The sequence below is a fragment of the Pinus tabuliformis genome, chromosome 8 (assembly GCF_031772625.1).
Source record: "Pinus tabuliformis cultivar Carrire ecotype Pingquan chromosome 8, CPIR1, whole genome shotgun sequence".
NCBI classification, from domain to species: domain Eukaryota; kingdom Viridiplantae; phylum Streptophyta; class Pinopsida; order Pinales; family Pinaceae; genus Pinus; species Pinus tabuliformis.
Genome location: NC_142294.1, coordinates 617,851,097 through 617,867,457, shown reverse-complemented (window position 1 = coordinate 617,867,457; position 16,361 = coordinate 617,851,097). Strand labels below are relative to the sequence as shown.

Here is a 16,361-nt window from a genome sequence, read left to right as displayed (position 1 = left end):
ATATACCATGAGATACATGCATGGATCCTTAAGTAACCTCAATTCCCCAAGGAGTATGAGGGAAGAATAGATCCATGCTTCTTATTTTGGTAATTCATAAACAAAATGTCAGCCAGGGGTAGGCATGATATGGAGTATGAACCCAAGTGAGACGTCTAAGTCCAAGTGTATACCAACGTCTGCTAAGAATTTCTTCTACATACGTTGTTTCTAGTATGTGATGATTATGTGCTCATGACATGAACTATGAAGCATGTAAGGAGAATTGATAGGCTAGAGGAGGACTTACCCGACTTACCCAACTTACCCAACCACTTATTTAATGACATTTTCTGCTCTCAAGTCTAAACTTTTTATAGAGACGGATATAAGCATGTGTGTACGGGTACATGTGCAACTTTGTATTCTTAGCTGATAGGTCACAAAGTAGCCGAGAGATGTGCAATTAGACGTGAACACAGTCCCACTGAAGCTTCCTTCCTGGATAATATGGAGTCTATGGACAAGCATATTATCCCTTTAGATCCTAAAAGGAGAGAAATGTGATAATAAGATCTCGTGAAGATAGTGATTGGTTTGCCTTCTTCTGGAATCTTGTGATCAACTATTGAAGGGCTTGAGGTGTACTTGGCATGGTTTGAAAGCCAAGGGAGTTGGGATGGCCTAAAACCCTTCTTGAGTTATATCTTCTAATGGGCCAGGATACATACCTTGTACTCCAAGGTGCAACTTGGAAATAGCTATGCTTTGTAGGGTCCAAGAAGGTCATCCCTCTAGGTGTTAAGGCTACAGAAGTCTGTTGGAGATTTTCCAAAACTACAGTTCAAGCAAGCTAGCTCTGGGAAACCAGACAGAGTTAAGAAAAGTGGGGACAAGTGATTGGAGCGATAGTGACCATATTGGAAGTTTTCCTCATGTATGCTCTTATGCTTGAATATTAGTATTGATATCGGGCTGCGAGCATGTAGAAAAACACATTACATACTTGGTGTGGGCCATCTAGAAGACTGTAATCATTGTGTTCCACTATGTTGAGAGGAGTGTCTGCCAGTCTCAGAGTTATGGTTATGGGAATATACATATTGTGATGGTAGGCCACGTGGGTTCCATGTGGCATGACATAAGGAAACTTTAAAATGACAAACAAAAATGTATTGTATGTACCCCATTCTTGTAACCACACCACGAGAGTCGGATGACATAATAACCACCTCTGGTCAACAAGTGGGGGTTTGTTACAGTACATGTGGGGATTCTGGTTTTAACTTTTTAGGAATTTCATTATGGTAGTTATCTTGTGTCCTTTATTATAGAGCTAAATTTATAATGAATTTTTATGCAGAATAAATGCAGTAGAGCAATCCCAAGATACTGAACCAAAATTCATTTAGTGGGTTGGTCCCATGTAAACATCAACTCAATCCTAGATGCGAATAGTTCCAGTTTGTGGGTTTGAGGGTGGAGTCTAGTAACAATGTCTATTTGTTTGTTACATGATATGAACAATTGAAAATTATAGCATTACATAGAAATTTGGAATACAAGAACAGACCCCCAAAATAAAACATATCAATATAAAGAAGTGAATCCAAAAGGGTGAAATGATAAATGTGCATCCAAGAACCATTACAAAGGAAAATGTTATGCATATCTAAACATCAAATTAAGTTTAATGTAACAAACCACAAACTAAACATGGGAAAAAATGTGGTACTTGATACTCAACTTTTTCTACTAGCAACTGCAAGACTTTACCGATCTCACATAAAACAAGGAGTGTTAGATATTTGTCCAATTTAACTGCTTCAATTTCTTCTTGAATGCAAGAAATAAATCTTGAGATTTGCTCTTGTGATGGGATACTCCCTTGATTGGACATTGGAACAAATTATTGACAAGATTTGAAAGGACACCCTTAATATTGATGTAACGCAAAATTCTCTCGATCAGATTCTCTACCATGGACAAAACATTTCGTTAACCCAAGACAAGTATCTCTTTTACAAAACTTGATGTTGTGAATGTAGGTTTCATTTGACTTGTGAAAGCCTTGACAAGCGCATCCCAAACTCGATCTGTCAACATTGGATCACCTTCCTATATAGTCATGACAAGCTTTATGTAAATAGATTGACCAAGCTAAAATTGTGAGAATAATCATCACATGATTGTGTATCCCAAACTCGATCTGTCAACATTGGATCACCTTCCTGTATAGCCATGACAATATTTATATAAATAGATTGTCCAAGCTAAAATTGTGAGAATAATAATCACATGACTATATATTACAACACATAAAGCAAAAGGTCATGTAGCATTCAATGCTTTAGAGGAAAAAAAATTGCAAACAAAATTAGGGGGCATTGCTTACTTCAATGCTAAATTAGTTGATAAGTTATGCAACGTGTTAATGACAAGTTACAACATTAGATGCAGGATTCCTTATGAAATCCATAACCTTGTGAAACTGTATAAATCAAATATTTAGAGGAAATATTTATAGAGAGGAATTAAAAGGGGTAATGCAGTTCAGAACTAAGTATTTAAGAACTAGAAGATAATAAGTATAAACAAATGACAGCTAAAAAACAAAAATATGGGTCTGTTATTTTCTTTCATGAGAAATATCTTTATATTTCGTATGAAGAATATGCATGTTTCAGTCCTCAATAGACTACTTGATCTGATATTCACCCTATGAGTAACATCAGTTAAAGATTTATTAAACTAAGGTATTACAGACTCATGCGTTGGTGTGTGTTCTATGTTATTGAAGCAACAGATTGATCATATTGCCAATACATAGACAATAAAATGGAAATACAACAGAGAAATAAAGTAAGCAACACAAAGACACAAACAATTTTAATAAGGAGTTCACCCTATTCTCCAGGGCTACATCTTCGGTCTAGCTTTCAATGGTGGCCTTGTCTTATTGTCTTTAAGCAGAGAAATTACAATATAGGGACTCAATGTGAGTTTTCCGAAAGAAGGTTTTGCTTGGCATGGTGGTTTCTTGGATTCCCCAAGCCACTTGGAGTACACAAACTCTTCTTCTTCCTACCAGTTCTGTGACCTTTTGGTCTACAGTGGAAAGAGCCAATTGTGATGCTCAGTCCAGACAGAATCCTCTGTGGGATGGCTTGAATCTTCAAGCTCTCTGGTGCTCGATGCTGCCTCTGGTCAGCTCGACCCTCTGTCTCTCCTACTTTGCTTTACTATTCTCTGTGTTCAGTCCTCCTCTCAAGGTTCACTATTACACTTCGCCTCTTGACTTTTGTCTTTCTATGTCTAACTTGACTTCCAACCGACTATCTTCTTCCCCTGTATATGGCTTTAGCCATTCGAATCCTATGCATGTTTGGTTCCTCTTTCGCCTGTCGATTCACCTTCTGCAGTTGCGCTTGGAGTTCCTTGTGTTCGACGTCATCATGAACTCTCACGGAGTGGCCACTTGTCCTCCTCTAAACAGCGCCAACAATGCTTCATCGATTCGTTTCTTTAGTTACTCCATGGATGCATTCTTCCTCCACCATGGCAGTCAAACGAATTCGAAATCCCTATAAAACGCAGCTTAACTCCCTGTCGATTCCACTGCCTCCATCGGGCGCGATCTCAGCCGTCCGATCTGGGCCTTCCAGATCCAATGCCATATGCACGTTTCACACGGTTGACTTGCTCGATCGATAGCGTGCAATCAACGGCGGTTTTCTCTCACCTCTGCCTGCCATGCATTGATCGTTGTATGGAATCACTTCGATTTCGTCCAAAACCTCTTACCGTTCAAGGGCGCCCCGATCAAAACTGCTGGTTTCTAGAGTGCGTGTCTCGCCATTTGTGTTTAGCGCTTTTTCCCTTTTCCACCCATGGTCCTCTAGTTCCCCCACACGACCGAGGGATCGAGCTTTTCCTTCCCAGCCCTGTTCACCTAGCGATGCGCGATTAGTGCTAATCGCGCATCAAAAATCACTTCCTTTTCCCATTTCGGGGCTCCTAGGGGCTACTTTTGCCTCCTACACGGTCTCCATGGGCCTCGGTCAGCACGCTTTGACCAAGGTCCTCGTCGTTCCACTTTGGCTTCCATTACCACTAGTTCAGGGTGTTCTTTGATCACTTTTTTGGATTTCTTTAGGGATTTTTTCAACCTGATACAGTCATGGTTCTTTGATAGTCTTTCATGGATCCGATTCAGATCATGGCATTCCCACTGAAAAAGCTTTTGGACCACCAAAAGTTGGTTTTCAAGCATCAACTAAGTGAGGATATTGTTTGTTCACTTGTCCAATCTCAATCCACTTTGCACTGCTTGGCTTTGAACCTTTGAGCCCAATCCTGAGGTACTCAACTTCTCTCATGCATGTTGTCCTCACCTTCCTGTATAGCACCGTGTCTTCCTGCAACTCATTGAGGTATTCTGGTAGCAGGTCATCAATAGAAGGCAATTGACTTTTCTCTTCAAGGTCCTCAATCATTGAAGGTTCAAACAATCTCAAGCAATCTGCATTTACGACTGAGTAGATGTGCATGTAAGCTGGTAAATCAAGGCGAAAAGCATTTTCACCAATCTTCTCAAGTATCCTAAAAGGTCCATACCTGATAGGCTTTAGCTTTTTACCTTCACCTTGCATCCTATCTTTGCTGATATACAGCCAGATTTGGTCTCCAACTTGAAAACTATGCTCCATCCGATGCTTATCATGCCTAGCCTTATACTTGGCCTGGCTCTTTTCCAGTTGTTCCTGTACTGCCTGATGGATCTCCTGGATCTATTCAATGAACCTAGTTACCTTGTCCACATCACTGTGTCCATCAACCATGGTATCTTTACCAAAGACAAAATCCAAAGGAGACCTTGGTGTGAAACCAAAACAGGTCTCAAAAGAAGATCGCTGTGTAGAAGAGTGTTTGGCTCTGTTGTAAGCATGCTGCACATAGCACAAGTGTTCATCCCAAAGCTTAGGATGTTTACTACAATATCCTCTCAGTAACTAGATCACTGTCCTGTTTACTACTTTTGTCTGGCCATTTGTTTGTGGATGAAAAGTTGTGCTTTTCTTCAGTTTGGTGTCCATCAATTCCCACAGACTAGACCAAAACTTCCCCACAAATTGGGTGTCTCGATCAGATACAATGGAAGTGGTTAATCCGAAATGAACCCATACATGTTCAAAGAACAATTTTGTAGTCCATTCAGCTGTGATCTGTTTACTACAAGGTATCAAAATACACATTTTGTTAAACATATCCACAACAACATATAGAAAATCATGACCTTTCTTAGATTTAGGCAGTCCCCAAACAAAATCCATGGAAACACTTTCCCAAGGGTGAGAAGGAACTGTCAATGGAGTGTACAAGCCTAGTTTTCTATTGCTGGGCTTACTTTTAGCACACATGGCACACACTCTTACATATCTAGAAACCGTCTCATTCATTTTCGGCCAATAGCAGAATCTTTGCAGCTGTGCAACTATTTTACTTACCCCAAAGTGACCTAATATTAGAGAAGTGTGTGCTTCCCTAATTATCTTTATCCTCTCAGTTTGTAGAATGCAGAGTTTCCCACAATGATATAAGAGTCGATCCTATATATGATAGTGAAATTCTTCTACTCTTTTGCCTTGACTTAAAGTTGCATATACATCTTTAAAATCCATATCCAGAGCATATTGTTCTATGTAGCTTTCATGTAGCATAGAATTATGCTTAAGTATGGTAGATGCATCTACAATGGGTCTAGATAACATGTCTGCAACCTTGTTATGTATGCCCTTTTTATATCTAATGACTAAGTGAAATTGTTGTAGAAAACCCATCCATCTGTAATGTCTTGATTGCTGCAAATTAGTTTGGGAGTGTAGAAATTGAAGTGGCTGATGATCAGTATGTATTACTGTCTCCTTGCCCATTAAGTAATGTTTCCACTTTTTCACACTCTGAACTAATGCATACAATTCTTTATCATATGTAGGATAGTTAACTACTACAGGATTAAAAGTCTCGGAATGATAACATATGGGTTTACCATGTTGTGTCAACACTGCTCCCATGGCATAGTCACTGGCATCAGTTTGGATCTCAAATGGTCTTTGCGGATCTGGCAGTGCTAGTACAGGTGGTATACTTATTTTCTCTTTCAAGGTGTCGAAGGCTTTTTTATGTTTGCCTCCCCATTGAAACACCTTATTCAATCCTGTTAAAGCATGTAAGGGAGCTGCAATCGAGGAGAAGTTAGAAATGAACTTCCTCCAATATTGTGCTGCTCCTAAGAAGCTTCTCACTTCTGTAGCAGACCTGAGTTTAGGCCAGTTCACAATGACTGCCACTTTAGAGGGATCTATTTTCAATTCACCTCCCCCTACTATATGACCCAAGTAGTTTAGAGATGCTTTGCCAAATTCACATTTTGAGAGTTTAACATAAAGTTTTTTTCTTTTCAAAACATCTAATGTCTGCTTAACATGCTTTAAATGTTCTTCCCACGTTTTACTAAAAATCAGAATGTCATCTAGATACACAATAACAAAATCATCAAGAAAAGGTCTGAGTACATCATTCATTAATCTCATGAAAGTAGCAGGAGCATTAGTTAAGCCAAAAGGAATAACTAGCCATTCATACAATCCCTGCATTGTTTTGAAAGTAGTCTTCCATGCATCTTTCTCTACAACTCTGACCTGATGGTATCCACTGTGCAAATCCAGCTTGGTGAAATAAACAACTTCTTTCAATTGATCTAGAAGATCATCTATGCAAGGAAGGGGATAACGATTTTTTATTGTTATCTTATTCAGTGCTCGGTATTCTATGCACATTCTCCACGAGCCATCTTTCTTTCTCACCAAAACGATTGGTGAACCACATGGTGATGTGCTAGGCCTGATGAAGCCCTTCTTGAGCAACTCCTGCACTTGCTTCTTGATTTTAGCATTCTCTAAAGCAGACAACCTGTACATCCCAATGTTAGGCAATGGAACATATTGCTACAAAATAATATCATGTACTATTCCATTTTTGGGTGTTAGACCTTTAGGTTCTTGAAATAAGACATCATACTCTGAAAAACCTTTTCTATATCATCTTGTTGTTCAGCATTACAGCCCTCAAATACATTGGTTTTATCAGGTTTCTTTTCCTTTACAACCATCATTAAGACTTGTTTACATGAATTTATCATTCTTTTCATTTGTCCTGAATTTATGAGAGTATAATTATTCTTGAGCTTATAAGCTCTTACAAAGTATTTGATTCCATTTTTAACAAGTAGATACTTATTCGCAGCTCTATAGAAAATAGCCTTTCTATCATACAAGTAAGGACTTCCTAAAACAATTCCACATATGTCCAAAGGAATTATGTCTAACTCAACCTCATCTACAAATGTTGACCCAAAAGAAAACATGAGTTTGCACTGTCTAGTCACTTGTAGTTGTGCTTTATCATTCAACCATCCTAATGGGTATGGTTTCCTGTGAGGTGTAGTTGCTAATCCCAATTTCTTTACAATTTCTTTAGAAATCAAATTTACTTGAGAGCCACTATCAAACAAAGTATCAATCTTTTGATTTTTTGAAATAACTCGAATATGGAAAAGCTCATGTCTTTTTCTCTCATTTTCTTCATCAATAACAGATTGAGCAGAATTACTAGTAGATGCTTCAGAATTCTTACCTTTTATACTTGTGGCTACTATAGTTGTTTCATCTCCCGAGTCTGACCCCAAATCTCTCTTAATAGCTGCAGCTGTCTTCTTCTTCTTGCCCTCGGACTTAGGTCTCAACTCTGGATGCAGAATCCAACAATGCTCATCATCATGCCCCTCCTTTTTACATTGAGTGCATGAAGCTTTGGCTTTCTGTGCAGTGTTAGCCTTCCTTGCTTTCCACTTCTGTTTCCTTTCTCCTTGCTCTTGCTTACAGTGGGTTGGGATGGTCCCCCAACTTCTAGATTTCCATTCTTTCCTCTAGCCTCTAGATGAGTAGCTTGTATAGATACCTCATCTATACTAGTGGGATTAAACATTAGGATGGTATGCCTCATGTAGCTGTGTAGACCACCAATGTACTTCAAAAGATTCTTTGGTTAGTCTAATGAGATACCCAACATCAATGCTCTCTTTATGAACTCTTGAGTATACCCTTGCACACTTTTCCCTTTCAACTATCGAAGAGTTTTCCAACTCATCATGGCTTGTTGCATGTATGCCAATGGATAGAACCGCTTTTTGATTGTAGCAACAAATTCACTCCAGACAGAGATGGTCTTGCCATGTCTTTTCATGTCAGCTTGGGTTTTGCCTTCCCACCAAACCAAGGAAGTGCCTCCTAGGCGTAGGCTTGCCAGCTAAATCTTACTCTTGTTTGATTTTATGTTATGTACCATGCAATACACATCAATTTGTTTAATCCAGTTGTCCAACTTTTCAGCATTTAGCTCTCCATCATATATAGGCAAATAAAATTTAACATCTAACTTAATCAAAGATGCTTTCTTATTATGCACAGGGCTATTAGGAGGTGTGAGAAATTGTTCCTCTTTCCCCTTTCCTTTGGAGTTGTCATGGAAATGAGACTCATCTTCTTCTTTCTCTTGCTTAGAGCTTGATGCATCTTCCACCTTTTGCTTTCTAAATTCTCTGTACATTTCTTCAACCATAGACTTTATAGCTAGGAAACTCTCTATGAATTGATGGTCTGGCCCTATAGAACCTTCTTCTGACATGGTCTTTCGAGGATAGACTCTCCCAATTTCAGGATTAGTTTCTACCAACTCTCCTTCTCCTAATTTGAGCTTTGATCTTGTGAGCATTCACAACTAAAACAACACAAGCTTGTCTAACCTTTCAACCTAGAGCTCTGATACCACTTGATCTGATATTCACCCTATGAGTGACATCAGTTAAAGATTTATTAAACTAAGTTATTACAGACTCATGTGCTGGTGTGTGTTCTGTGTTATTGAAGCAACGGATCAATCAGATTGCCAATACACAGACAATAAAATGGAAAGACAGCAGAGAAATACAATAAGCAACACAAAGACATAAACAATTTTAATAAGGATTTCACCCTATTCTCCAGGGCTACATATCTGGTCCAGCTTTCAGTGGTGGCCTTGTTTTATTGTGTCTTTAAGTAGAGAAATTACAATACAGGGACTCAATGTGAGTTCTCCTGAAGCAGGTTTTGCTTGGCAGGGTGGTTTCTTAGATTCCCCAAGCCACTTGGAGTACACAGACTCTTCTTCTTCCTACCAGCTCTGTGACCTTTTGGTCTATAGTGGAAAGAGCCAACTGTGATGCTTAGTCTAGACAGAATCCTCTGTGGGATGGCTTGAGTCTTCAAGTTCTCTGGTGTTTGATGCTTCCTCTGGTCAGCTCAGCCCTCTATCTCTTTTGCTTTGCTTTACTATTCTCTGTGTTCAGTCCTCCTCTCAGGGTTCACTGTTACACTTTGCCTGTCGACTTTTGTCTTTCTGTGTCTAAATTGACTTCCAACTGACTGTCTTCTTCCCTTGTACATGGCTTTAGCCATTCGAATCTTATGCCTGTTCGATTCCTCTTCCGCCTATCGATTCACCTTCTGCAGCTGCGCTTGGAGTTCCCTGTGTTTGGCATCATCATGAACGCTCAGGGAGTGGCCACTTGTCCTCCTCTAAACGGCGCCAGAAATGCTTCGTCGATTTGTTTCTTTAGTTAATCCGTGGATGCGTTCTTCCTCCACTGTGGCAGTAAAAAAGATTCCAAATCCATGTAAAACGCGGCTTAACTCCCTATCGGTTCCGCTTCCTCTATCGGGTGTGATCTCAGCCATCTGATCTGGGCCCTCCAGATCTGACGCCATATGCACGTTTCGTGCGGTTTACTTGCTTGATCGATATCGCGCGATCAACGATTGTTTTCTCTCACCTCCACCTGCCACGCATCGATTTTTGTATGGAATCGCTCTACTTTCGTCCAAAACCTCTTACTGTTCAAGGGCGCCCAAATCAAAACCACCGGTTTACAAATCATGGGTCCCACTATTTGTGTTTAGCGCTTTTTCCCTTTTCCACCCGTGGTCCTCTGATTCCCCCACGCGACCGAGTGCTCGAGTTTTTCCTTCACAGCCCTGTTCTCCTAGCGAAGTGCTAATCACGCATCAAAAATCACTTCCTTTTCACATTCTGGGGCTCCCAAGGGCTACTTTGGCCTCCTGCGTAGTCTCAATGGGCCTCGATTAGTGCGCTTTGACTGAGGTCCTCGTCGTTCCACATTGGCTACCATTTCCACTAGTTTAGGATGTTTTTTTATCACTGTTTTGGATTTCTTTAGGGATTTGTTCAACCTGAGACAGTCATGGTTCATTGACAGTCTTTCATGGATTCGATTCGGATCACTACTTAGACTCAACAAAGCACATCAAGTCACTTGTAGGAATTGAACAAGAGTGGGGATGATAATAATCATTCCCCCCAACTGGTTGAGATAAACCCAATTGACATGTGTCTTTTATTTTATTCATATGAACATAGTCAATAAAATAAAATAATAATATCAAACTAGCCCTTACTAGAAAAGGAGGAACAAATTTACCTAGGTCAATTGAGAATGAGTGTTTTGACCAACTACAAGGTTCTAGAATGCCAACAACAAATCAATTTAAAGTTTAAACAATTTCAAGAGCACAAACATATTTGCAAATTTTTCCAGACTACGGAAAAGATAGAACACTACTCAAAGAAATTACAATGAACCTTGGACAATATTTCATAGATAGGCATAATAGGATGCATTCACTATCTGTAGCAAGGATGTGTTCACTATATCAAACTCTTGACAACCTATATATATACAGAATGATTCCTTGTATTGTTTATTACAATGTAGTGACAAAATTGCCATGCCCTGAAGCCTAAAGGTTAGAATCAACCAATCTAGTGTTATAATTTGCCAATTAGATTTAACATACTTGAAATATTGTTCTTTTAGTCTGCATGTTATCCTTCCCATAATTGAACATAAAATAATCCATTCAATTGCAACCTTGTAGCAGTTATCTGATAAATTTCATTTTGAGCATGCATCCTTCTTATGACATTAGACATACTCAGGAGAAACATTTTGAAGTTGGTATAATTCAAACAGAGTGTTTCTCTTATTAGTATAGCCCCTACCTACGTTTGATTCCTGACAAGAAGTGGCCAATGCGCTACCTGCAAGGAAGCCACTGAGCCACCCAGGGGCTGCTAAGTCAGGCTACGTGGTTGTTCAGTGTAAGTAGTGCCTCTCCTCTTGATAGGTGGTGGATGCTCACCACCACTGTGGTAATAAGGAAGCATTATTCAAAAAATTATATAGCCTTTTACAGATGACCAGTCAGTAGTGAAAATTATCATCCATTTACAAGCTGGCATTGTGCTTGGTGGAGAGCCTTTCTGAATGTATCCTTCAAGGTGTAAATTTCTCCTTCAGCATCTAGGCTCCCTTGTCCTACTGTTGATTTTTCCTTCGAATGCCTCTTGAACAGTGCATTTTATGTGTTGTTTTGCTCCTACTCTAGATCACATTGCCTCTTGGGAGTCAAGCTTTGCAAAACATATATTCTATGTATTTGGTTACCTTCAACTTGTAATGATCTTCAATGTTTTTAATATTTGTATTTTGGCTTGGATAATCCTTCTTCGGAGATACATTTATTCAACATAAGTTCTTATTGTTGATTATGATACATCAATTTTTGTTTGACAAGCTAATTGGTTAAGCACTAAGATACAAATCTGAAAAATCCAGGTTTCAATATGCAAATAATTCAAACCTCCTTTTGACTTTGCATCATTTCCTAGACTATATTGCTATTATATTAATTTTTTATCTCTGTAGGAACAATCAATTGCTTGAACTTAACACAGGAGAAAATATTCCATTTTATCTAGTTTAGAAGGCAACCAATATCATGGCCTATTTTGGCAGCAACCAAATTTAGAAGGACCATATTTAAAATTGAGAAATAACATCGAGAAGAGAGGGAAAATACAGATTTCCTCAAAATCTTTAGAAGCTAGATTAATTACACATACCTGTATGCCTAGCGGATAGAACTAAGAGTGGTGGTTTTAAAGTTTTCCATAGATGTATAGTACATTCAATATTAAGATTATGTTCAGAGGTGGCCATACTCAAGCATCCCATTGCATCTAGGGACTTTTCAACTGAATTTTGCCCTCCTAGACTTGAAACTGGCCAAGAAATTCTATAGGAAGTACCAACTTACTATGTACAATCCTTGAATACCACTCTTTTCTCACAGGACACTGTTGGCAAAGCATGTTGTGTGTCTAATGTAGGCTTAGATTGAACCCTTTTACAGACTTCTTGAGAACCAAGAAAGGAAAAAGGCTAATTCAATGTTTTGACTGAGATGAAATGTCAAAGATATCTCTTAATCTCATGGATTATAAAATAATTAACACTGTTTGGTGGTAAAACAAACTTGGTGATAAATTGATAATCTAAGCTCAATCAGTAAACAAATTTCTTGGAATAGCTATTTTTACCTCACATGATAGCTGCAGTCTCAAGTTAATGCTGACAAATATGTTATAATAATGGATTTGCATTTCAACTTTCTTGGATCAGGAAAGCATGTTTAATTAAGAAAAACCTGCAATGGAATGAACTCAGTGCCTTTTATGGCCTTCGTCTTTAGATGGGGCTCTCCTTTTCTCCCTCTTGCAATCGTTCAAAATTTTATTTTCATAATATAAGCATCCTTAACGTGGTACATATGGATTGATGTATATGACTTTGTGTTGTAAGCATTCATTGAGTCTTTCTCTCCATTGTTTTTAGAGTCAAAATAGAATGTAGCAACTTTTCCTTTCTTTAATATGAGGTTTCCTTGTAATCAGAGGAATTGCAATTTTAGTATGTTGTTGACTCATTTCATTCTGCAACATGGCACAGGCACATCATGAATAGCTATGAGACCTTATTCTTGTGTTTAAAATTATAATTGTGCATTTCATGGGCATTCTTGGTTCTGCTACAAAGACATTTGTTGCATCTGGAATATTGCTGGTTGTTGTCTATATTGAAGGAAATTTGAAACATCTTTTATTTTTTAATACTTATAGGAGAGGCCAGGAAATTTGAATACATAGAAAGGGGTTGAATAAAATCATATAAGAGGCACTGACATGCCAAAAACAATTACAAAATCAAGTGAGGTAATAGCTTCTCAAAGGATGTTCTCATGGCATCCACAAATCACCTAGTAATGCTATCTTTGCAATTCCATTTTATAATTTATGTTTTATCAATTCAAACAGTTTATATATTTCTGTAAAGATGAAAATCCATAACTACTTTATTTCATTATAATTTGGGAGTCTACTCATGTCCCATGTTACTTTCTTTATTGATTACAAGTACATCCCTTTGGAGATAAATTGGTTGGAACATAGATGGATCATCAACAAAATATATTTTCTTATTTACATTCACACTGATATGTTTTCCATGTATTAATAGATTTATGTAGTCTGAACAATTGCATACTTGTGCAATGAATTGTTCCTTATAGATATTATGGCTCATATCATCAAGAAGAAATTCAACAAGGAGAACATGAAGAGGAATGTGTTGTTGCATACGGATGGAAATATGAACTCTACCATGATCAAGATGTGCAAGCCGAATAGTAAGCTCATCCAATTGATCAATGTGAACAAAAACTCTTGACTCATAACCTAGGAAAGAGGAGGAACCAACAATCACATCCAACACAAGCACGGGAACATACAATTGTAGATGAACATGATATATTGCCTTATCTTCAAGTTGGGCATCAAGTGACTGAAAGGCATAGGCAAGGAGTATGAAGGATTTTCACAGTTTGTAGGCTAGAAATCTCAGGTGGAAAACATCTCCAAGTAGAAAACCAGAAGTTTAGCCCTATGTTGTATTTTTTTTGGGCCTTCTGGTATTGATATCATATACAATCTACTAGAAAACAACTAGGTAGTATGTAGAAGCAGAAAATTGATCTCATTTTATCAGATGTTGGCAATAGAGATCATAGTTTGTGTAGTGAAAATTGGGAGAATGTTTCTGTTATGTGTCAAACAAAGAAATTCTAAATTATAGGGTTGATCATATGAAGGGCTTTGTTATGAAAGGTTTGAATAGGAGGCGCAACCAATAATGGTATCAAGTAGATTTTATCAAAAAATTGAATATTTGGGGATAATTTGTAATGAGTTTATATGCCTCAAGTGATATTTTGTATTAAAATCCCTGTGGCATCCCATGCAAATTTAATAAAATAATGTATTTTTATTCACCAAAGCAAGTGCTAGTTATAAATATTGTAAATTGCAGATCAAGAAATCGATGGTAGCATTTACTTACAAGTACATACCTGCATTACTTCTTCAAGAAACAAAGAATAATGAAAGGATCCCTTTTCTTCGACGACACCCTTTGCAAATGCCACACTGTAAGGACAGTCAAATGCAACTGGTCCATACAAGATCCCATCCTCTGCCATAATACCTCCTTTGCCTTCAAACCGCCTTTGATCTGTGGTGTGGCACTCTTCTGAATCCCATGCAATCCAAAGCCCGAACCAAAACTAACTGATATGGCCTTCATGTCTAATACCAAACTCACATGCTTAACAGCTTGGGACCTATATTTACTAATCATGGCCTCCACATCGGACCTTAATTCCTCCATGTTGTAATACACTTGCAAGGAACTTCCTACTTTAGCCTGGTTCAAAGCCTCCATTCCTCTCTCAAGAACCTTCATCGCCTCTGATCGCAATCGGTTCCCCGCTTCCATTAACCAAGGGATCTCCTCATCGACAACCTCGATGCCCAAAAGATCCCCTTCCTTTCTCAGGGTTTCAATTTCATTATACATTTGAGCAACTTTAATGAGGTCCAACTTGTTGCTATCACCTTCAGAATCCATCAATTCTCTCAGCTTTCTCACCTGTTTTATAACCCTAATAATGTTCTGCAAAATCTCAATAGCCTCATGGCCAGGGAATATGAATTCGAGGTGCTACCATGTAGATCTAGAAGCATGTACATCTGAAATGGATTGAGGAATGCGCCAGTGTAGATCTTGTGAGAATTTAGAAAATGGAAATGCAGGAAGAGAAAGGGAACAAGATTCAAATTCAGAGAGGTGCGAATGTGTGCAGGTTGATGTTTAATAGTGCTTAGGATTTCTTGTTGACTGTGACTCACAAAATTTTACCTTCCAAATCCGTTGATAATCAGTACTTCCCCTCTTTGAATCAGGGCAGAAGTATTTTCGAGGTGGGGAATCCATACTTGCTGAATCTGTAAGGAGCCATCGAGAGTACGCTTCTACTCCTTGAAGGAAGGAAGAGAGCATTTCTTCGGGTAAGGGAAGGAAGGTTTGTTGAATCCTTAAAAGTAGAAAGAGTATGTTCCAACTCTCGAAGTAGAGAGAAATTCTTCGACAACAGGAAGGAGGGCTCGACTGGCCTAAAATCGAAACCAAAAACAAAGAAATTATCCTTGTTGACAGTAGGAAGGAGGGCTCGACTAACCTAAAGTCAAAACCAAAAACGAATAAATTACCTTTGTCGAGGAAAGGAATGGAGAGCTTCTGAAGAAAAAAAAAGAGTAAGCACTTCGACAGAGTGAAGGAAAGGAATGGAGAGATGCTGAAGAAAAAGGAGTAAGCGCTTCGACAGAGTGAAGGGAGTATCGCTTTGGCTTGATGGATAATCACCGTGTGACTAAATTTCCTAGGCATATTCTTATATAGGTTGAATTTTATACTTCAGTAAAATGTTTCCATGTGAAATCTTGGTGAGTAATTTTTGATATTTTTTTAGCGGTTTTTAATTTGAAATTTTGTGGAAGCATGTTATTTTTCAATGATTTGAAAAAACATTAATATTTTAAAAATAAAAAATAAAGAGTATATTAGTGAATAAGGTTGTTATATTTTGTAAATTTAAGTTATATTTTTTAAAATCAATATGTTTGTTTCTATGCATGTCTTTTACCTACATTTATGAAGAAAGAGGGGAAGGTTGATTTGTCTAAGTTTTTTGAATTATATTAACTTTTTCTCCTCCATTTTTTTTACAACATAGATGGGAGATTTACTTAGCATTGAAAGGGTGTGTGCTTCAATAGAATATATTGGATTGGTAATGGGATCACCTAAACAAGCACATAGATTATCTCACCATTTTCTCTTGCACTCTTTTCTCATTAAACAAAGTAGCTTCTATTTATGTTGGAAGGACGAAAAAATCATGGTTTTAATTGCTATATTTTCATTCTCCACCTCTTAATCCAATGCAATCACAATCAAATATTGTAGAACA

The 16,361-nt window shown here is 38.1% G+C and overlaps 1 pseudogene; it reads right to left on the bottom strand.

The window, feature by feature from the left end:
- Positions 1–1,669: 1,669 nt before the first annotated feature.
- On the bottom strand, positions 1,670–15,325 carry LOC149237013 (conserved oligomeric Golgi complex subunit 5 pseudogene; annotated as a pseudogene).
- Between the last annotated feature and the right edge of the window lie 1,036 nt (positions 15,326–16,361).